The sequence below is a fragment of the Oncorhynchus clarkii genome, chromosome 3 (assembly GCF_045791955.1).
Source record: "Oncorhynchus clarkii lewisi isolate Uvic-CL-2024 chromosome 3, UVic_Ocla_1.0, whole genome shotgun sequence".
NCBI lineage: Eukaryota > Metazoa > Chordata > Actinopteri > Salmoniformes > Salmonidae > Oncorhynchus > Oncorhynchus clarkii.
The window spans coordinates 6,449,196-6,473,327 of record NC_092149.1 but is presented as its reverse complement, the minus strand read 5'-3'; the positions used below and the strand labels follow the sequence as shown (position 1 = coordinate 6,473,327).

Below are 24,132 nucleotides of genomic sequence, written 5' to 3'. Positions count from 1 at the left end.
CGACGGTCAAGTCATCGGTCTCCGGGGAGCATGTGTTTTTGGGTTGTTACCTGCCTTGTTCAAGAGAACAGCAGATTTTTCCACCTTGGGTGGATTCTGGGGGTTCTAACCAGTGACCTTTCAGTTACTGGCCCAGCTCTCTTAACCTCTAGGTTAACTGCCGTTGAATCAATTTAGACAAAATCTGGAACTTTCTCCATTAGGGGTGCCAGTAAGTTTTTTTTTAAGTCCCTGAAACTGTCTCTCGCTCGACAGAAATACAAGGTTTTGGAAATGGCATGAAGTTGACTCGCATCAAATTGATTGTTTCCGCTTTTAGCTGGAATTTTGTGTGAGTTATGTTGTTCACTTCAACTCCCAGGGGCACAGTCACATTATGTTACAAATGTTTTAGCATGTTTCACTGATCATAGTGTGTGTTTACACATGGACAAAGACCCACTTGTAACTTTCCTTTCAAACTTCCTCTTCCCCATTCTGATGTCTAACCATTGACTCTGATCTACTTTATGACTCTATATAAAAGGGTAGCTTACTTGTGTTTTGAGTTGTTTTGTAACCACTTCAGGTCAACCTCTTCTTTCTTCAGTTTGCCAAGGGACGACTTGTGTGTGGAGGCGTGTTTTGCCCCCATGTTAAAGTTTACATTAACTGCATCTGCCGCCAATTTTGTCTCCACGTCTACGCTGGCATCTCGGCTGTCACTAAATGTTGCACTGTAGTCCACAAATTCAGACTCCTTGACAGCTGAGGGAAAGTTCAACATTTGAATGGACTCTATGCTATTATACCACATCACATACAGTGCCTTGCGAAAGTATTCGGCCCCCTTGAACTTTGCGACCTTTTGCCACATTTCAGGCTTCAAACATAAAGATATAAAACTGTATTTTTTGTGAAGAATCAACAACAAGTGGGACACAATCATGAAGTGGAACGACATTTATTGGATATTTCAAACTTTTTTAACAAATCAAAAACTGAAAAATTGGGCGTGCAAAATTATTCAGCCCCCTTAAGTTAATACTTTGTAGCGCCACCTTGTGCTGCGATTACAGCTGTAAGTCGCTTGGGGTATGTCTCTATCAGTTTTGCACATCGAGAGACTGACATTTTTTCCCATTCCTCCTTGCAAAACAGCAGTTTTCAGTTCTTTCCACAGATTCTCGATTGGATTCAGGTATGGACTTTGACTTGGCCATTCTAACACCTGGATATGTTTATTTTTGAACCATTCCATTGTAGATTATGCTTTATGTTTTGGATCATTGTCTTGTTGGAAGACAAATCTCTGTCCCAGTCTCAGGTCTTTTGCAGACTCCATCAGGTTTTCTTCCAGAATGGTCCTGTATTTGGCTCCATCCATCTTCCCATCAATTTTAACCATCTTCCCTGTCCCTGCTGAAGAAAAGCAGGCCCAAACCATGATGCTGCCACCACCATGTTTGACAGTGGGGATGGTGTGTTCAGGGTGATGAGCTGTGTTGCTTTTACGCCAAACATAACGTTTTGCATTGTTGCCAAAAAGTTCAATTTTGGTTTCATCTGACCAGAGCACCTTCTTCCACATGTTTGGTGTGTCTCCCTGGTGGCTTGTGGCAAACTTTAAACAACACTTTTTATGGATATCTTTAAGAAATGGCTTTCTTCTTGCCACTCTTCCATAAAGGGCAGATTTGTGCAATATACGACTGATTGTTGTCCTATGGACAGAGTCTCCCACCTCAGCTGTAGATCTCTGCAGTTCATCCAGAGTGATCATGGGCCTCTTGGCTGCATCTCTGATCAGTCTTCTCCTTGTATGAGCTGAAAGTTTAGAGGGACGGCCAGGTCTTGGTAGATTTGCAGTGGTCTGATACTCCTTCCATTTCAATATTATCGCTTGCACAGTGCTCCTTGGGATGTTTAAAGCTTGGGAAATATTTTTGTATCCAAATCCGGCTTTAAACATCTTCACAACAGTATCTCGGACCTGCCTGGTGTGTTCCTTGTTCTTCATGATGCTCTCTGCGCTTTTAACGGACCTCTGAGACTATCACAGTGCAGGTGCATTTATACGGAGACTTGATTACACACAGGTGGATTGTATTTATCATCATTAGTCATTTAGGTCAACATTGGATCATTCAGAGATCCTCACTGAACTTCTGGAGAGAGTTTGCTGCACTGAAAGTAAAGGGGCTGAATAATTTTGCACGCCCAATTTTTCAGTTTTTGATTTGTTAAAAAAGTTTGAAATATCCAATAAATGTCGTTCCACTTCATGATTGTGTCCCACTTGTTGTTGATTCTTCACAAAAAATACAGTTTTATACCTTTATGTTTGAAGCCTGAAATGTGGCAAAAGGTCGCAAAGTTCAAGGGGGCCGAATACTTTCGCAAGGCACTGTATCTATAGCAGACACATCCATCACATATCTATAACAGACACATCCATCACATATCTATAACAGACACATCCATCACATATCTATAACAGACACATCCATCACATATCTATAACAGACACATCCATCACATATCTATAACAGACACATCCAAATAATATGTACCTATACAAATATTGCCATTTATGAACTTGGCGCATGTCACACATACTCATGTTTCCTGTTATAAATCAAATGGACTGATTTATAAACTTAAATATACAACAAAAGTTTGCTTTTATAAAAACTGAACTTGCTTCCTGCAAACTTTAGACCACACGTACACACAATATCTATCTAGGGGTTGAAGTATTGTAAAGGAGCCATGTGCCGTTAGTGAGAAGAGTGAAAATCTGTGTTTTATTTTTGGAATCTAATACTGTATAAATAGACACAGAAATCTATTTCCTATTTATTTTATGATGATCATGACGGCAGACTACATTCCTCACCTTCTCTGGCTGTAATGGGTTCATGTATCTGAAGGAGCCATACATCAAATTAGCATTCGCATCTCTCATTTAATTTGGCCTAGTAGCCTAGTAAATAGATAGGCTATTTATTTCAAGTTTTGCTGTAGGCTATGCAATCACATAGGTAGTGCAGTTTATAGTAGGCTACACAGCTGAATTTAACAGGTGATTGAGCCTCCCGGTTAAGGGCGCTGTACTGCTGTATGTACTGCAGCGGCAGCTGTGCCATCAGAGTCCCTGGGTTCGCGCCCAGGCTCTGTCGTAACCTGCCGCGACCGGGAGGTCCGTGGGGCGACGCACAATTGGCCTAGCGTCGTCCGGGTTAGGGAGGGCTTGGTCGGTAGGGATGTCCTTGTCTCATCATGCACCAGCGACTCCTGTGGCGTGCCAGGCGCAGTGCGCGCTAACCAAGGTAGCCTCCGACACATTGGTGCGGCTGGCTTCCGGGTTGGCTGGCTTCCGGGTGTTAAGAAGCAGTGCGGCTGGTTGGGATGGGTAGTGTATCGGAGGACGCATGACATTCAATCTTCCTCTCTCCCGAGCCCGTACGGGAGTTGTAGCGATGAGACAAGATAGTAGCTACTACAACAATTGGATACCCCGAAATTGGGGAGAAAAAGGGGTCAAATTTTAAAAAAAAAAACAGGTGATTGATATTTTCCATTGAAGTATATATGCTAGCACTGTGAGGAAACTGCTGTGTATTTTCTTTGATTTGTTCTCCTTTACAATGTCTCAGAATTAACAGGTAGTCCAGTCAATGCAAGACATGTTGAATTGAAATGCTCTGCTGACAGGTCCACCACCATTTACCATTGGCAGAAACAGTCGTTTGCCAAATACAGAATAAGTTTAAAACTTTCTGCCAACATCTCCAAAAACAGTTGATAAAATGTGCCATTGCTCTTTCTTTTAGAAACTGCTGTTGCCTAATTCCAATAGTTCCAAATTATACCGCGTTATTGTCACCATAAAAGGTGAATGGAGGACTTTTCCAAGCAGAGTTTTACTACAGGTCTGATTTATAATGGGAAACATGCATATCTGCTTGTGTCAAGTTTATAAATATCTATATTTTTATACATAGTATTCTTTTCAGAAATGGTGCAAAGAGGATATTTAGTGTGACATTTACGCAATAGTTATAAATGAGGCCCATTTGTAGCAATTGCATCAATTTCACACAAAATATTTGCTGCGTGTGCAATTTCTGAAAAAAATATGTAGGCCTATCTATGGTTAAAAATAGAGATTTAAAAACTTGGCAGACACCATACATTCGCAGTTCCCGTTATACATCAGACCCGTTTAAAAACTTTGTGTGAGTGAACAGGCATTTTAACTCTGCCTGGAAAGCACGCCCTCTATTCACATTTTATGGTGACAATAATGCTGTATCATTTGGAGAATATTGGAATTAGACAACAGCAGTGAGCCACGGAAAATTTGATCAGATGTTTTTGGAGGTGTTGACAGAATGTTTTCATATTTTGCAATAATTTATGCTGTATTCGCCAAAGGACTATGCCAGTTTCTGGGCAACAGGTATCCTAGGGGTTAGGAGCATTGGGCCAGTAACCGAAAGGTCACTGGTTCAAATCCAAGAGCCAACCACGTGAAAAATCTATCTGTGCCCTTGAGCAAGGTACTTAAACCTAATTGCTCCTGTAAGCTGCTCTGGATAAGATTGTCTGTTAAATTACTCAAATTACAAAAAACAATGGCAAATAGTTTTGGACCTGTCAGCAGAATTTTTGAACTCAATGCTTCACTGTAAAATATAATCTGTCTGTTCAACTGTTACATTTGACGGCATGTTATATGGTTATGAAAATACTTTATCAATCAACTCGGCTTTATTAAGCTACTATTGTGATAGCCTACTGTAAAGAAATGACATTGACAGCTGATATATAATTCTGAAACACAATCCAGTTGTTAATGAATAGGATTTTGTTGCATTCATGCATTGCTACACCGTTTATCATTAGCCCTAGCCTACACATAGTATTGGCACTGATAGTTAAACTTATCAGCATTGGCGCTTTTAACTACACATTACAAAATTCCAGACATAACAATGTACAATCAGTCTATTTTCTGGCAATTGATCCGCTAATTTGACCGGCATTGCTCCACATAGACGTGAGAAAAATAGACTTCCTTTCTAATTTGACATCTTATGACACCCACCATTCATGCTTGTAAACCGTCTGTTTTCTCACATTCACTCATATGCATTCTATTTCCATTATGAGAAATAAACGTTTGTGTGATTTCGACTTTAATGCTCATTCATGAGCACAGTTTTAGGAAGTGACATGCGCTAAGTTTCTAATTCTCAATATTTTCATGTGTACGTATTTTAAGAAATGTCGCACGTTGATATTTACTGTGAAACATACGGTTAGAAATGAGGCATCAGGAGTTTACCTGGATTTAAGGGTGTATTTTTGGTAAACACATCATCGAGGGTCAACTTAGTAGGCGTGTATTTGGTTTTCATAAAGAAAGGTGACTGTTTGAGAACCAGTGAGAGAGGGTTCAACTTGCCACAGTTGTTCAGGGAGGACACAGGTATCAGGTTGCCATCAGAATCCACGTTCTTCACAAAGTTTTCTGTTGCTGAGGCAAACGTAGCCATAGCTATAAGTCCAAAGAGGTCAAGGAGACAGATGAGGAGATGGTTGAGAATGGTGTCTCAGGCTGAGGACAAACAGAAAGGACAAAGACAAAAAGTAATAAATGCAAGTCCAAGCAAGCCTTCTCAATAGCATCAATTCAAACTACTGTAAACTACATTTCACTCAAAGCATGAAATGTGACATTTTCTATCCCATAATATATTTATCCAGTGTATCCTGAAGAGCAGTATTTCATATCTCTGTTGACGTAATCTGCAAGAGCTTCTATAGCTACCAGGTTCTCACCGTTTCTTCCTCCAGGTACTCAGTCAGTGCTAAATCTCTGAAGGGGATGTGTCAGTCACAAGCCTATAAGAGGAGTGTCTTTGCCACACCCCCTTCTCACAATGACACAGGAACTGCATTCCAAATACACCCACAGTTTGTTTCCTAGTTTGATTAAATACAGTAGCGTCCTATTACAGCTGGAACAAACTATGCCAACCAGTCCACAATCACAATGCATTGTATAAAATAGCAGGTTTCTATGTGAATTCTATGTAGGTTTCTCTGTACCACTGTACACTGTGCTGTAACAGTGGACTAGCCGCTAGCATGTCACTGTAAGGTTCTCATGTATGTGGTTTCCAATAAAGGTACAATAAAAAGCTTATTCAGATTCAGAAGGGTTCTGTGTAGAACCCTTCTTTCCTTCCAAATAATCATCAAAGAACCCTTTCTTCCAAAAAGGGTTAGCAGGATATAAAAAGTTCTAGGTAGAATCCTTTACCTTAAATAACCATCATTTTCCAAAAAGGGTTCTTCAGATGAAAACGGCTCTTGGTAGAACCCTATGCAAAGAACCCTTTTGGAACCCTTTTTCTAAGAGTGTAGCTATACGTATTTGGGTTGGTTTAATCAATTGAATCAATCCATGCCCATTTTCAACATCTCTTTCTAAAAAAAAAAAGAATTAAACAAATATAAGCTAATTAGCTTGCTTAAGAATGATATACTATAATGTCTTAAATGCATTAGCTAAGAATTAATTACATAATCATAGGATTGTCTTTAACCCCTTACTGGGAAACTGTCCTGTTCCACTCTTACATTCCTGCTCTTCACTTCTGTTTTATTTGATGAGAAAATAACTTCACTAGAAGCAGTTAGAACTCAAGGATCAACATGCCTGTATTGTTTTGTGTTTAAGAGCAGGGAATTGGCTGTCGTCCATTGTTATGTCCTTGGTACATGCCAAGTTGCAGGGAAGATTAATGGGGTTTGATGTGTTGTCATCCTCATGTCAGTGAAGCAGTATTGGGGAGTGGTTCTTACATGTAATTCAACATAGCACAGTTTAGTTCGTAGAAGCACCTCGGTGTACGTACAGTGCCTTGCGAAAGTATTCGGCCCCCTTGAACTTTGCGACCTTTTGCCACATTTCAGGCTTCAAACATAAAGATATAAAACTGTATTTTTTGGTGAAGAATCAACAACAAGTGGGACACAATCATGAAGTGGAACAACGTTTATTGGATATTTCAAACTTTTTTAACAAACTTATGTTAATACATTTGCAAAAATGTCTACCTGTTCGCTTCGTCATTATGGGGTATTGTGTGCAGATTGCTGAGGAAGAAAATCTATTTAATCCATTGTAGAATAAGGCTGTAACGTAACAAAATGTGTAAAAAGTGAAGGGGTCTGAATACTTTCCGAATGCACTGCATATGACGGTGTTGAGGAAAACTAAGTCTAGGAATAAGGCAGAACTCATTTATCAGCAATGAGGTTTATTCGAGCAATTGCAAGGAAGATCACTCTCAGGATTAGAGAGAGGATCTATTTAATTTAAAATTGACATATTTCGTGCTCCTGAACAATTGTGTTTTTTTGCTCGGTTTTTGCATTGTTTGTAACTTATTTGTACTTAATGTTGCTGCTACCGTCTCTTGTGACTGAAAATAACTTCTGTACAACAAAGCAGTGATTACTCACCACCACGAGCTGGAAGCTTTTTTTCCTTCAATGAGTGCGATGAGCTCGATGTGAAGGACATACTGCTTTCCGGGAACAGGCCCAAATCCCCGTAATCTGCGTGAAGAGAAGACAGAGAAAATGGGGTCAGAGGTCGGGCTGCCTTCTGAGGATTTGTAGGTGATCAAATAAAACCCCAACTGCCTTCCGTTCTACTAGCTAACGTGCAATCATTTGAAAATAAAATCGATGACCTACGAGGAAGATTGAACTACCAACAGGACATTCAAAACTGTAATATCTTATGCTTCACGGAGTCGTGGCTAAAAGACGACATAATCAACATACAGGAGGAGGCTGGTTATACACTGTATCGGCAGGATAGACAGGGGCGTCTGGTAAGACAAGGGCTGGTGGGCTATGCATATTTGTAAACAACAGTGGCATCCGCTGGTGCACGATATCTAAGGAAGTCTCGAGGTTTTGCTCACCTGAGGTAGAGTATCTCATGATAAGTTGTAGACCACACTATCTACCTAGAGAGTTTTCATTTGTATTTTTCGTAGCTGTCTACATACCACCACAGACCGATGCTGGCACTAAGACCACACTCAATGAGCTGTATTCCGCCATAAGCAAACAGGAAACCATTCATCCAGAGGCAGCGGTCCTAGTGGCCGGAGACTTTAATGCAGGGAAACTTAAATCTGTTTTACCTCATTTCTATCAGCATGTTAAAGTGCAACCAGAGGGGGAAAAAAACTCAAGACCACTTTTACTCCACACACAGAGATGTGGGGACGACCGGGTTGGATCCGAGTTGGATGTGCGTTGTGTCAAGAAGCAGTTCGGCTAGCAGTGCACAAAGCTCTCCCTTGCCCTCCATTTTGCAAACCGACCATAATTCTCTCCTCCTGATTACAAGCAAAAATCAAAGCAGGAAGCAGCAGTGACTCGGTTTATAAAATAATTGGTCAGATGAAGCAGATGCTAAGCTACAGGACTATTCTGCTAGCACAGACTGTAATATGTTCAGGGATTATTCCGATGGCATTGAGGAGTACACCACATCAGTCATTGGCTTCATCAATAAGTGCATCGATGACGTCGTCCCCACAGTGACTGTACGTACATACCCCAACCAGAAGCCATGGATTACAGGCAACATCCGCACTGAGCTAAAGGCTAGAGCTGCCGCTTTCAAGGAGCGGGACTCTAACCCAGAACCTTAGAAGATTTCCCGCTATGCCCTCCAACAAACCATATCCTTGATATCCTTGATATCCACCGCGCACTAGCGACTCCTGTGGCGGGCCGGGCGCAAAGAAGCAGTGCGGTTAGGTTGGGTTGTGTTTCGGAGGACGCATGGCTCTCGACCTTCGCCTCTCCCGAGTCCGTACGGGAGTTGCAGCGATGAGACATGAGAAACTACTACCAATTGGGGAGAAAAAGGGGGTAAAAAAAGTTTTAAAAAAGAGAATGCTATTCATTGACTACAGCTCAGGGTTCAACACCGTAGTGCCCTCAAAGCTCATCATTAAGCTAAGGACACTCAGTTCACCTGTACGTATTCTAACTACCCATATGGGCTGACTGTAACCTAACTGCCCAACACCATATGGGCTAACTGTATTCTAACTACCCATATGGGCTGACTGTTATCTATCTACCCAACACCATATGGGCTAACTGTAGTATAACTGCCCAACACCATATGGGCTGACTGTATTATAACTGCCCAACACCATGTGGGCTGACTGTATTCTGACTACCCAACACCATATGGGCTGACTGTATTCTAACTGCCCAAAACACCATGTGGGCTGACAGTATTCTGACTACCCAACACCATATGGACTGACTGTAGTCTGACTACCCAACACCATATGGGCTGACTGTAGTCTGACTACCCAACACCATATGGACTGACTGTATTCTGACTACCCAACACCATATGGACTGACTGTAGTCTGACTACCCAACACCATATGGGCTGACTGTAGTCTGACTACCCAACACCATGTGGGCTGACTGTAGTCTGACTACCCAACACCATATGGGCTGACTGTAGTCTGACTACCCAACACCATATGGACTGACTGTATTATAACTGCCCAACACCATATGGGCTGACTGTAGTCTGACTACCCAACACCATATGGACTGACTGTATTATAACTGCCCAACACCATATGGGCTGACTGTAGTCTGACTACCCAACACCATATGGGCTGACTGTAGTCTGACTACCCAACACCATATGGACTGACTGTATTATAACTGCCCAACACCATATGGGCTGACTGTAGTCTGACTACCCAACACCATATGGACTGACTGTAGTCTGACTACCCAACACCATATGGGCTGACTGTAGTCTGACTACCCAACACCATATGGGCTGACTGTAGTCTGACTACCCAACACCATATGGACTGACTGGGGAATACGAATACAAATCAAAAATAATAAATACATCAACATTGACCTTCAACAAAACCTTAAACATTTTTGAGGTTGTAGCTATAGTTTAAAAAAATAGATTTATAAGACCAGTAAATGTCTTAATGAATCTGAATACAGCTGTAGAAGTAACCTGGAGAAATCCAGTCTGTCTGTGCTAACATTACACTCCTTGTCACTGTTCGTCATGTTTGGCACAATGAGGAGTGGCAAGGAGTGGAATGTTGGCACAAACAGACTGGATTTCTCCAGAATACATTATTATCAGCCAAGAAAAATAATAGATTTGAATCATCTTTGACCTCATCAAAGGACAACTCTCTGATTTATTTGTCTCTCCTTCAGGATTTTGGACATGTCCCACTGTGGGATCCAGCAGACCTGTGAGAAGTCCAGGGAGGTGGTTGCGGTGGTGAAGGAGAGGATTGTGACGACCCAGCCATGTTCGGTCAAAGAGGAGGTCCAGCAGGGGGGGCAGTTAGGGGAGCTGCTGAGCTTCTGTGGGCCCAAGAGCACCCAGGTAGATGGAGAGAGATGAAGAGCGTTATAGGATTTGTTACATTAATCATCTCTATTTGTTAGGCTTGGATATTATATATTACAAGTGTTGAAGTTAACCATGTACTTTACTCTGTATAGATTCATATTTAATATATATACATATACACTACCGTTCAAAATTTTGGGGTCACTTAGCCTATGTGGGTTATGAATGCCGTATGAACCTGTCTTCGATGACAATCCATCAGGCCACTATGAGGTCTACCTGTGTTGATTCTAAGCTTCTTGGAGCAACCGGAAGTGATTAAATTCACCCTGAAAGTGTTTTGAAACACATAACCTGTCATTATGAAAATCACTGTATTCAAACCTGTGTAGATCAGTCAATTCTTAACATAAAGACTTTAAACTCAGGATTCTGTAAGAGCATACCCTAAGAAATATATGTGTTTACTTATAGCTTCCTGTGCCAACCGTAAGGGCCTTTAATTGGGTCACAGTGTCTGTTTCGAAGGGTTAAAAAAGTCACGTCTTTCCAAAACTTCATATGTGTGACTAGGTAACCCTCCTGAACTGTAAATCAGTCATTTCTCCCAACAGTGATGTCAAAGAAAAGCTCTCACACACATACACAGCAAGGATGGAGTGACAAAGTGTGGTGCTTAAAGACACAGAGAGCAGGCAATGGCATTACCATAATCTCTAGGCCGTGCCGAGTTCAACAAGATATCCCGCTTGACCGTAGCTCGCTCGGTCTAAGCGCAGCGACCATGAGAAAAGTAGGCCCAAAATGAAGCCTGCCCCCCAACGTCATTTGCTTTTGGGTGACAGTGAGAGAACCGTTAGGGTGAGAAGCACAATTCGACCTCAGGTACGTTCATGAGGTCCTCCTGATCCGTGCAAGCCTAACCTTGACCGTGTGGCATTATTCCTTAACAGTTAAAAGAAGGTGTTTACATCAAACAGTTTGCATTGACTTCTCTCCCCATAGGAATACATTGCCTGCACCCCTAAATTCAACCTGAAGCCTATGTGGGTTATGAATGCCGTATGAACCTGTCTTCGGTGACAGTCCATCAGGCCACTATGAGGTCTACCTGTGTTGATTCTAAGCTTCCTGGACTAACCGGAAGTGGTTAAAATCACCCTAAAAGTGAATATCCATGATAGAAATAGTGCATTCAACCCTGTGTAAATCAGACAGTTCTTAACGTAAAGACTTAAAACTCAGGATTCTGTAAAAGCATACCCCAGTGAGGATATGTGTTGACTTATAGCTTCCTGTGCCAACCGTAAGTGCCATAATTGGTGTCACAGGGGCTGTTTCGAAGGGTTAAAAAAAGTCAGAACCCCCATGAACTGTAAATCAGTCATTTTTCCCATAAAATTTCAAAGAAAAACTAAATCACACACACACACAGCTTGGAAGGAGGGACACATTGGGGTGCGAAGAGACATACACTGCCTGCATGAGTTAACTTTGTTCGAACTATTAAAGAACCGTCAGACCTAGAGTTCTGAAACTTTGGAATCATGTTCTAGACCTCAGGTTGATAGTGCGTGGTGAGTTACGTGGCTCTAGAAGGTTCTCGGACCGAGAAACAGCCCCTTTGGAATAACTTCAATTCATTTTTGCATCACGAAAATGACGACATTTAGAAATGTCCCCGAGTCGCAAGACTAGGTGCATTACGACCGCCTTGGCCCATATAGACGGATCCAACGTTTCTGTCCGATTGCTCATTCAAGGACCCCGTAGCAAGGCATGGAAAAAAGTGGATTTTCAGCACCAATTAGGGTCTTGCTCGGGCACCAAATGACCTATCGAGCCAAAACTTGGGATTCGGGGTCGCCTCACATAGGCCTACACATAATGTCAGGACTGGACCCGCAGCTAAAACGTAACTACGTGTTTTGGGTTTTTATTATGGTTTGAACAGAAGACGTTGTGAATTATGGGCCAGCTCTGAAGTATGTGATAGTTGGCTACTAAATGTGTTGGAAAAAGTGGGTTTGGTTTGTATCAGTTTGGTGTCAGAATGATATCTAATTGACTGATGGACGGTGTCTTGCTGGTGACTATTGTCCATTTGCAATATGTTTAACAGTGAGGTACCACCAAAGTGACATTCTGAAATCAACCCTAACGAGCGATGGAAAGGAACAACTATCACTGCCCAGCCATCCAGAGTTCATCGGGCCAGTCAATTTCGCTTTCCTGCAGGATTTTTGAGCATGCCAAATTCGTGATGGTACATGCCCATTGAAACATATTGCAAATGCACGTACATTTGCAATATGATTCAATAGTGAAAAAAAACATCACGAAATGGACATGATGAAATCAACACAACGAGCGATGGAAAGGAGCAACTATCACTGCCCGGCCATCCTGTGTTCATCAGGCCAGTCAATTTTGCATTTCTGCAGGATTTCTGAGCATGCCAAATTCGTGATGGTAAATGCCCATTGAAACATATTGCAAATGCACGTGCACTTGCAATATGATTCAACAGTGAAAAAACATCACCAAATGGACATGATGAAGTCAACACAACGAGCGATGGAAAGGAACCACTATCACTGCCCGGCCATCCTGTTTTCATCAGGCCAGTCAATTTTGCATTTCTGCAGGATTTTTGAGCACGTCAAATTTCTTATGGCATTTGGCCCAAAAAAAAGTGACTTTTGACTTTGACTTTTGACTTCCTATGAAATCATATTGCAAATGGACAAAACATACGCCTTATGCACAAGTTTAAAAAATATATATATATGATAATAAAAGTTGACAAAAGTATATTCTACAGTTCTTACACATGTGTAATTGACAAAAGAAATCTAAAGAATTTCAAAAGATGGTCCAGAAAGCACTTTTTTAAGGGGTTGCTAGGTTTTTGATTTTTTCAAAATTTTGCTTTTGGATGTTGACTTGTGTTGCATTTGCAATATGAAAAACCACGGTGGAGCGCGCTCGCCACCTGTTGGATTTTTAAAGTGTTACACCTGGCATTTGCCATATGGCATTTGCAATCAACTTTGAACGAAACAACGCCGAATTGAGTGGTATTGGACACCGTGTATATGGTTTGTCCAGTGCCAATGACTTCCCATTCATTTTTTTCCATTTCAGGGGGGTGTTCCCTTACTATAGAAAGAGTTTTGCAACAAAAGCTGAGTTTCTTACTGGACCAATTCAGGTAGGTCCCTCCTTGTTTTGTCCCGTTTGGTTCGTAGTTAATACACCCCAGATGTGAGGTTTCTGTCTTGTCAACCCACAGGTGTCTGTGAAGGAGAACAGCAGTCTGCTCAATGACAGCAGTCTGTCTCTGGAGATTCCTGCCCGTACTGTCATCACTTACTGCGTTATTGAGAAAGAGATCAAACTCAATGGACACTATGGTGAAGGAGCATATGCCTTTATTTTCCAGTTTCTCAGGCAACAACACACGTTTTAAACTGTAAACCCTCACCTGGACCCATAATCAGACCATGTAGGTTGTATATTACAAAGCCTTATCAAATGCATGGTCTCTGTTAATGTTCAGTATGTCCAATGTATTTGAATGCGTCTGTATTAATAGGTTCATACTACTGTCTCCTTGTCTTGTCCTGTGCCTAATGTCCCACACTCTTGTCCTCAGAGCTGTGCCTAATGTCCCACACTCTTGTTCCTCAGAGCTGTGCCTAATGTCCCACACTCTTGTTCCTCAGAGCTGTGCCTAATGTCCCACACTCTTGTTCCTCAGAGCTGTGCCAAATGTCCCACACTCTTGTTCCTCAGAGCTGTGCCTAATGTCCCACACTCTTGGGGGGTTTGAGGTGGATGGGCCTGTTAAGAAGAGCGTAGTGGGGGTCTGGCACCCGCGACAACACCCCAAAGAAAAGCTGCTTTCAGAGAGGTAACAAGACCAATGAAAGAAGGCAGTGTTTCCTTTGGCTTTTTCCCTTCAATGGAGCCCTATGGACCTGTCAAAAGTAGTGCACTATATAGGGAATAGGCTTGGAATAGTAGAATACACAAGGTGCAATTTCGAAATGTGGTTTTGCATCAGCAGTCTTCTTCTTATTTCAGTCACTGACAGTCACTTACCCATGTCAGCAAACATGTTTTAGATTAGTCAATTAGTCTAGCCAGCTATCTAAACTTGTAGTAATCATGGTCTCAATTACCGACCAGGGGGCCATCATTGATTTAGCATGGGCAACCGAGAAAATCAAATTGGTACAATTTCAGGCCAAGTGGCAAACATTAATGCAGACACTAGGGATGTGTGAGCATCCGGGTCTGGGTAGATGAGATGTAGTCATTGTTTGTGGGCATCTGTAATTTGTTGTTCGTATATATATGTTTCCTATCTGGAGTGGAATAAAAAATAATAATAATAATATGAAAACAAATAAATATATACATAGTACCAGTCAAAAGTTTGGACACACCTACTAATTCCAGGTTTTTTCTATATTTGTACATTGTAGAATAATAGTGAAGACATCAAAACTATGAAATAACACATCTGGTATCATGTAGTAATCAAAAAGGTGTTCAAGAAATCTAAATATATGTTATATTGGGGGCACTGCCCTGGGGCATTGGGATATTTTTTTAGACCAGAGGAAAGAGTGCCTCCTACTGGCCCTCCAACACCACTTCCAGCACTATCTGGTCTCCCATCCAGGGACTGACCAGGACAGGAGTCCTGCTAGCTAGCACACAGTGTCCCCCTGCCTGCTGTGTACCGGAGTCCTGCTAGCTAGCACACAGTGTCCCCCTGCCTGCTGTGTGCCGGAGTACACAGCGGGCAGGAGGCTGGGGCATCACTGTGTTCTAGCTAGCTTGCGACACCATGAGCTAGTTAGCTTGCTAGTTATCTAATTAGCTAGCACGCGGTGTCACCCCGTCACCCCAGGCCTTCCGCTTGCTGTGTACCGGAGTCCTCCACGGACTAGCTAGTTAGCACACAGTGTCCTTCGCTCATGCCTGCCAAACACCTGCCCTCGCCATCATTAAACTTGTTATGGCAAGGAGTTCCCTAAAGGGAACACCCCCTCCCATTCAGCTGACAAAAAATATAGTTAACTTTCACACATTAACAAGTCCAATACAGCAAATGAAAGATAAACATCTTGTTAATCTACCCATCGTGTCCGATTTTTTAAATATTTTACAGCGAAAACATAACATATATTTATGTTAGATGACCACCAAATTCAAAAACACACACAGCCATTTTTCCCAGTCACAAAAGCAGAAATATAGATAAAATGAATAACTAACCTTTGATTATCTCCATCAGATGACACTCATAGGACATCATGTTATACATGTATTGTGTGTTTTGTTCGATAATGTGCATATATATATATACACACATATGTAAAAAAAATCTCAGTTTACATTGGCGCGTTACGTGCAGTAATGTTTTGATTCCAAAACATCCGGTGATTTTGCGGAAATACTCACAATAAACATTGATAAAAGATGCTAGTGTTATTCACAGAATTAAAGATAAACGTATCCTCTATGCAACCGCTGTGTCAGATTTTTTTTTTAACTTTACGGAAAAAGAATAATCTGAGAACAGCGCTCAGAACCCAAAGAAATAGCCGCCATTTTGCCGTCAACAGAAGCTACAAAAAACACTATAAATATTCACTTACCTTTGAATATCTTCATCAGAAGGCAGTTCCAGGAATCCCAGTTCGACAATAAATGACTGATTTGTTCCATAAAGCCCACCATTTATCCACTTGTTGTTAGCTTGTTCAGCCCAGCATTCAATCCTCAAAAAGCACAAGCAATTCCTCCAGACAAACTCAAAAAGTTCCGTTACAGGTCGTAGAAACAAGTCAAATGATGTATGCAATCCATATTTAGGATGTTTTAAACATGAATCAGCAATAAGATTCCAACCGGAGAATTTCATTATCTGAAGAAACGCATTGGAAAGCAAGAACACTCTCTAGTGACCGAGCGCAATGAGACCGAGGCTTTCTGTCAGACCACTCAGTAAAAGAGCTATTATGAGCCCCTCCTTTATAGTAGAATCATACAACCAGAATCTAAAGACGGTGACATCTTGTGGAAGCCCTAGGAAGTGCATGCTCATCCATATCTAAGATGGACATCAAATGGCACTGTTTTCAAAATTGAGTTCTCACTTCCTGTTTGGATTTCTTCTCAGGTTTTTGTCTGCCATATGAGTTTTGTTATACTCACAGACATAATTCAAACAGTTTTAGAAACTTCCGAGTGTTTTCAATCCAAATCCACCAGTAATAATAATATGCATATATTCCCATCTTGGAAAGAGTAGGAGGCGGTTTACTCTGGGCACACCTTTCATCCAAAAGTGAAAATGCTGCCCCCTAGCCTCAACAGGTTTTAACAGGAAAAACAGTGCCTAACAGGCGTGAGCGATTAGTCGTGTAATGTACTTTAGTCAAAATACTTGGTTGTGCTATAGTTTTTTTTTTAAATAGAGGTATAAGACCAGTAAATGTCTTAATGCATCTGAATACAGCTGTATAAGTAACCTGGAGAAATCCAGTCTGTCTGTGCTAACATTACACTCCTTGCCACTGTTCGTCATGTCTAGCATAATGAGGAGTGGCAAGGAGTGGAATGTTGGCACAAACAGACTGGATTTCTCCAGAATACATTGTTATCAGCCAAGAAAAATAATATATTTGAATCATCTTTGGCATACGAGAAAAGCACGTTAAGGGCCAAGTGGCAAACAATCATGCACGCACTAGGGATGGTGGTGTGAGCATGCAGGTCTGGGCAGATGAGATGTAGTCATTATCTGTGTGCGCCTGTTAGTAGTTGTTCGTATACATTTTCTATCTTGAGTGCAATAAAAAATACATATAATATGAAAACAAATATATATACAGTACCAGTCAAAAGTTTGGACACACCTACTCATTAAAGGGTTTTAATAAGTTGTACTATTTTCTACATTGTAGAATAATAGTTTAGACATCAAAACTATGAAATAACACATATGGAATTATGTAGTAACCAAAAAAGTGTTAAACAAATCAAAATGTATTGTATATTTGAGATTCTTCAAATAGCCACCCTTTGCCTTGATGACAGCTTTGCACACTCTTGGCATTCTCTCAACCAGTGCCATGAGGTAATCACCTGGAATGCATTTCAATTAACAGGTGTGCCTTAAAAGTTCATTTGTGGAATTTCCTTCCTTCTTAATGCGTTTGAGCCAATCAGTTGTGTTGTGACAAGGTGGGGGGTATACAGAAGATAGCCCTATTTGGTAAACGACCAAGTCCATATATATATATATATATATCAGCACCTCCCCTCCTTGTCCTCTCTTATCCACCAGACCCAGTTTATCAGCACCTCCCCTCCTTGTCCTCTCTTACCCACCAGACCCAGTTTATCAGCACCTCCCCTCCTTGTCCTCTCTTACCCACCAGACCCAGTTTATCAGCACCTCCCCTCCTTGTCCTCTCTTACCCACCAGACCCAGTTTATCAGCACCTCCCCTCCTTGTCCTCTCTTACCCACCAGACCCAGTTTATCAGCACCTCCCCTCCTTGTCCTCTCTTATCCACCAGACCCAGTTTATCAGCACCTCCCCTCCTTGTCCTCTCTTACCCAGCAGACACAGTTTATCAGCACCTCCCCTCCTTGTCCTCTCTTACCCAGCAGACCCAGTTTATCAGCACCTCCCCTCCTTGTCCTCTCTTACCCACCAGACCCAGTTTATCAGCACCTCCCCTCCTTGTCCTCTCTTACCCACCAGACCCAGTTTATCAGCACCTCCCCTCCTTGTCCTCTCTTATCCACCAGACCCAGTTTATCAGCACCTCCCCTCCTTGTCCTCTCTTATCCACCAGACCCAGTTTATCAGCACCTCCCCTCCTTGTCCTCTCTTATCCACCAGACCCAGTTTATCAGCACCTCCCCTCCTTGTCCTCTCTTACCCACCAGACCCAGTTTATCAGCACCTCCCCTCCTTGTCCTCTCTTATCCACCAGACCCAGTTTATCAGCACCTCCCCTCCTTGTCCTCTCTTACCCACCAGACCCAGTTTATCAGCACCTCCCCTCCTTGTCCTCTCTTACCCACCAGACCCAGTTTATCAGCACCTCCCCTCCTTGTCCTCTCTTATCCACCAGACCCAGTTTATCAGCACCTCCCCTCCTTGTCCTCTCTTACCCACCAGACCCAGTTTATCAGCACCTCCCCTCCTTGTCCTCTCTTACCCACCAGACCCAGTTTATCAGCACCTCCCCTCCTTGTCCTCTCTTACCCACCAGACCCAGTTTATCAGCACCTCCCCTCCTTGTCCTCTCTTACCCACCAGACCCAGTTTATCAGCACCTCCCCTCCTTGTCCTCTCTTACCCACCAGACCCAGTTTATCAGCACCTCCCCTCCTTGTCCTCTCTTACCCACCAGACCCAGTTTATCAGCACCTCCCCTCCTTGTCCTCTCTTATCCACCAGACCCAGTTTATCAGCACCTCCCCTCCTTGTCCTCTCTTACCCACCAGACCCAGTTTATCAGCACCTCCCCTCCTTGTCCTCTCTTACCCAGCAGACCCAGTTTATCAGCACCTCCCCTCCTTGTCCTCTCTTACCCAGCAGACCCAGTTTATCAGCACCTCCCCTCCTTGTCCTCTCTTACCCAGCACCTCCCCTCCTTGTCCTCTCTTATCCACCAGACCCAGTTTATCAGCCAGAACCAGTTTATCAGCACCTCCCCTCCTTGTCCTCTCTTACCCAGCAGACCCAGTTTATCAGCACCTCCCCTCCTTGTCCTCTCTTATCCACCAGACAGACCCAGTTTATCAGCACCTCCCCTCCTTGTCCTCTCTTACCCAGCAGACCCAGTTTATCAGCACATCCCCTCCTTGTCCTCTCTTATCCACCAGACCCAGTTTATCAGCACCTCCCCTCCTTGTCCTCTCTTATCCACCAGACCCAGTTTATCAGCACCTCCCCTCCTTGTCCTCTCTTACCCACCAGACCCAGTTTATCAGCACCTCCCCTCCTTGTCCTCTCTTATCCACCAGAGACCCAGTTTATCAGCACCTCCCCTCCTTGTCCTCTCTTATCCACCAGACCCAGTTTATCAGCACCTCCCCTCCTTGTCCTCTCTTATCCACCAGACCCAGTTTATCAGCACCTCCCCTCCTTGTCCTCTCTTACCCACCAGACCCAGTTTATCAGCACCTCCCCTCCTTGTCCTCTCTTATCCACCAGACCCAGTTTATCAGCACCTCCCCTCCTTGTCCTCTCTTATCCACCAGACCCAGTTTATCAGCACCTCCCCTCCTCTCTTATCCACCAGACCCAGTTTATCAGCACCTCCCCTCCTTGTCCTCTCTTATCCACCAGACCCAGTTTATCAGCACCTCCCCTCCTTGTCCTCTCTTACCCACCAGACCCAGTTTATCAGCACCTCCCCTCCTTGTCCTCTCTTACCACCAGACCCAGTTTATCAGCACCTCCCCTCCTTGTCCTCTCTTATCCACCAGACCCAGTTTATCAGCACCTCCCCTCCTTGTCCTCTCTTACCCACCAGACCCAGTTTATCAGCACCTCCCCTCCTTGTCCTCTCTTATCCACCAGACCCAGTTTATCAGCACCTCCCCTCCTTGTCCTCTCTTATCCACCAGACCCAGTTTATCAGCACCTCCTCTCCTTGTCCTCTCTTACCCACCAGAACCAGTTTATCAGCACCTCCCCTCCTTGTCCTCTCTTATCCACCAGACCCAGTTTATCAGCACCTCCCCTCCTTGTCCTCTCTTACCCACCAGACCCAGTTTATCAGCACCTCCTCTCCTTGTCCTCTCTTATCCACCAGGCCTAGTTTATCAGCACCTCCCCTCCTTGTCCTCTCTTACCCAGCAGACCCAGTTTATCAGCACCTCCCCTCCTTGTCCTCTCTTACCCAGCAGAACCAGTTTATCAGCACCTCCCCTCCTTGTCCTCTCTTACCCACCAGACCCAGTTTATCAGCACCTCCCCTCCTTGTCCTCTCTTATCCACCAGACCCAGTTTATCAGCACCTCCTCTCCTTGTCCTCTCTTACCCACCAGAACCAGTTTATCAGCACCTCCCCTCCTTGTCCTCTCTTACCCACCAGACCCAGTTTATCAGCACCTCCCCTCCTTGTCCTCTCTTACCCAGCAGAACCAGTTTATCAGCACCTCCCCTCCTTGTCCTCTCTTATCCACCAGACCCAGTTTATCAGCACCTCCCCTCCTTGTCCTCTCTTATCCACCAGACCCAGTTTATCAGCACCTCCCCTCCTTGTCCTCTCTTACCCAGCAGAACCAGTTTATCAGCACCTCCCCTCCTTGTCCTCTCTTATCCACCAGACCCAGTTTATCAGCACCTCCCCTCCTTGTCCTCTCTTATCCACCAGACCTAGTTTATCAGCACCTCCCCTCCTTGTCCTCTCTTACCCACCAGACCCAGTTTATCAGCACCTCCCCTCCTTGTCCTCTCTTACCCAGCAGACCCAGTTTATCAGCACCTCCCCTCCTTGTCCTCTCTTATCCACCAGACCCAGTTTATCAGCACCTCCCCTCCTTGTCCTCTCTTATCCACCAGACCTAGTTTATCAGCACCTCCCCTCCTTGTCCTCTCTTACCCACCAGACCCAGTTTATCAGCACCTCCCCTCCTTGTCCTCTCTTACCCACCAGACCCAGTTTATCAGCACCTCCCCTCCTTGTCCTCTCTTACCCACCAGACCCAGTTTATCAGCACCTCCCCTCCTTGTCCTCTCTTACCCACCAGACCCAGTTTATCAGCACCTCCCCTCCTTGTCCTCTCTTACCCACCAGACCCAGTTTATCAGCACCTCCCCTCCTTGTCCTCTCTTACCCACCAGACCCAGTTTATCAGCACCTCCCCTCCTTGTCCTCTCTTACCCACCAGACCCAGTTTATCAGCACCTCCCCTCCTTGTCCTCTCTTACCCAGCAGACCCAGTTTATCAGCACCTCCCCTCCTTGTCCTCTCTTATCCACCAGACCCAGTTTATCAGCACCTCCCCTCCTTGTCCTCTCTTACCCAGCAGACCCAGTTCATCAGCACCTCCCCTCCTTGTCCTCTCTTATCCACCAGACCCAGTTTATCAGCACCTCCCCTCCTTGTCCTCTCTTATCCACCAGACCCAGTTTATCAGCACCTCCCCTCCTTGTCCTCTCTTATCCACCAGACCCAGTTTATCAGCACCTGCCCTCCTTGTCCTCTCTTACCCACCAGACCCAGTTTATCAGCACCTCCCCTCCTTGTCCTCTCTTATCCACCAGACCCAGTTTATCAGCACCTCCCCTCCTTGTCCTCTCTTATCCACCAGACCCAGTTTATCAGCACCTGCCCTCCTTGTCCTCTCTTACCCACCAGACCCAGTTTATCAGCACCTCCCCTCCTTGTCCTCTCTTACCCACCAGACCCAGTTTATCAGCACCTCCCCTCCTTGTCCTCTCTTATCCACCAGACCTAGTTTATCAGCACCTCCCCTCCTTGTCCTCTCTTACCCACCAGACCCAGTTTATCAGCACCTCCCCTCCTTGTCCTCTCTTACCCACCAGACCCAGTTTATCAGCACCTCCCCTCCTTGTCCTCTCTTATCCACCAGACCCAGTTTATCAGCACCTCCCCTCCTTGTCCTCTCTTATCCACCAGACCCAGTTTATCAGCACCTCCCCTCCTTGTCCTCTCTTATCCACCAGACCTAGTTTATCAGCACCTCCCCTCCTTGTCCTCTCTTACCCACCAGACCCAGTTTATCAGCACCTCCCCTCCTTGTCCTCTCTTACCCACCAGACCCAGTTTATCAGCACCTCCCCTCCTTGTCCTCTCTTACCCAGCAGACCCAGTTTATCAGCACCTCCCCTCCTTGTCCTCTCTTACCCACCAGACCCAGTTTATCAGCACCTCCCCTCCTTGTCCTCTCTTACCCACCAGACCCAGTTTATCAGCACCTCCCCTCCTTGTCCTCTCTTACCCACCAGACCCAGTTTATCAGCACCTCCCCTCCTTGTCCTCTCTTATCCACCAGACCCAGTTTATCAGCACCTCCCCTCCTTGTCCTCTCTTATCCACCACACCTAGTTTATCAGCACCTCCCCTCCTTGTCCTCTCTTACCCACCAGACCCAGTTTATCAGCACCTCCCCTCCTTGTCCTCTCTTACCCAGCAGACCCAGTTTATCAGCACCTCCCCTCCTTGTCCTCTCTTATCCACCAGACCCAGTTTATCAGCACCTCCCCTCCTTGTCCTCTCTTATCCACCAGACCTAGTTTATCAGCACCTCCCCTCCTTGTCCTCTCTTACCCACCAGACCCAGTTTATCAGCACCTCCCCTCCTTGTCCTCTCTTACCCACCAGACCCAGTTTATCAGCACCTCCCCTCCTTGTCCTCTCTTACCCACCAGACCCAGTTTATCAGCACCTCCCCTCCTTGTCCTCTCTTACCCACCAGACCCAGTTTATCAGCACCTCCCCTCCTTGTCCTCTCTTACCCACCAGACCCAGTTTATCAGCACCTCCCCTCCTTGTCCTCTCTTACCCACCAGACCCAGTTTATCAGCACCTCCCCTCCTTGTCCTCTCTTACCCACCAGACCCAGTTTATCAGCACCTCCCCTCCTTGTCCTCTCTTACCCAGCAGACCCAGTTTATCAGCACCTCCCCTCCTTGTCCTCTCTTATCCACCAGACCCAGTTTATCAGCACCCCCCCTCCTTGTCCTCTCTTACCCAGCAGACCCAGTTTATCAGCACCTCCCCTCCTTGTCCTCTCTTATCCACCAGACCCAGTTTATCAGCACCTCCCCTCCTTGTCCTCTCTTATCCACCAGACCCAGTTTATCAGCACCTCCCCTCCTTGTCCTCTCTTATCCACCAGACCCAGTTTATCAGCACCTGCCCTCCTTGTCCTCTCTTACCCACCAGACCCAGTTTATCAGCACCTCCCCTCCTTGTCCTCTCTTATCCACCAGACCCAGTTTATCAGCACCTGCCCTCCTTGTCCTCTCTTACCCACCAGACCCAGTTTATCAGCACCTCCCCTCCTTATCCTCTCTTATCCACCAGACCCAGTTTATCAGCACCTCCCCTCCTTGTCCTCTCTTAGCCACCAGACCCAGTTTATCAGCACCTGCCCTCCTTGTCCTCTCTTACCCACCAGACCCAGTTTATCAGCACCTCCCCTCCTTGTCCTCTCTTACCCACCAGACCCAGTTTATCAGCACCTCCCCTCCTTGTCCTCTCTTATCCACCAGACCTAGTTTATCAGCACCTCCCCTCCTTGTCCTCTCTTACCCACCAGACCCAGTTTATCAGCACCTCCCCTCCTTGTCCTCTCTTACCCACCAGACCCAGTTTATCAGCACCTCCCCTCCTTGTCCTCTCTTATCCACCAGACCCAGTTTATCAGCACCTCCCCTCCTTGTCCTCTCTTATCCACCAGACCCAGTTTATCAGCACCTCCCCTCCTTGTCCTCTCTTATCCACCAGACCTAGTTTATCAGCACCTCCCCTCCTTGTCCTCTCTTACCCACCAGACCCAGTTTATCAGCACCTCCCCTCCTTGTCCTCTCTTACCCACCAGACCCAGTTTATCAGCACCTCCCCTCCTTGTCCTCTCTTACCCAGCAGACCCAGTTTATCAGC

The 24,132-nt window shown here is 44.7% G+C and overlaps 1 long non-coding RNA gene across 1 annotated transcript; it reads right to left on the bottom strand.

The window, feature by feature from the left end:
- Nucleotides 1–28: 28 nt before the first annotated feature.
- LOC139405675 (uncharacterized) lies at nt 29–5,846 on the bottom strand. The gene is made up of 3 exons (XR_011633897.1): nt 5,830–5,846; nt 5,333–5,605; nt 29–747 (listed from the first exon to the last, which is right to left on the bottom strand). It is a non-coding gene; the product is annotated as an uncharacterized lncRNA (long non-coding RNA).
- Nucleotides 5,847–24,132: the final 18,286 nt, after the last annotated feature.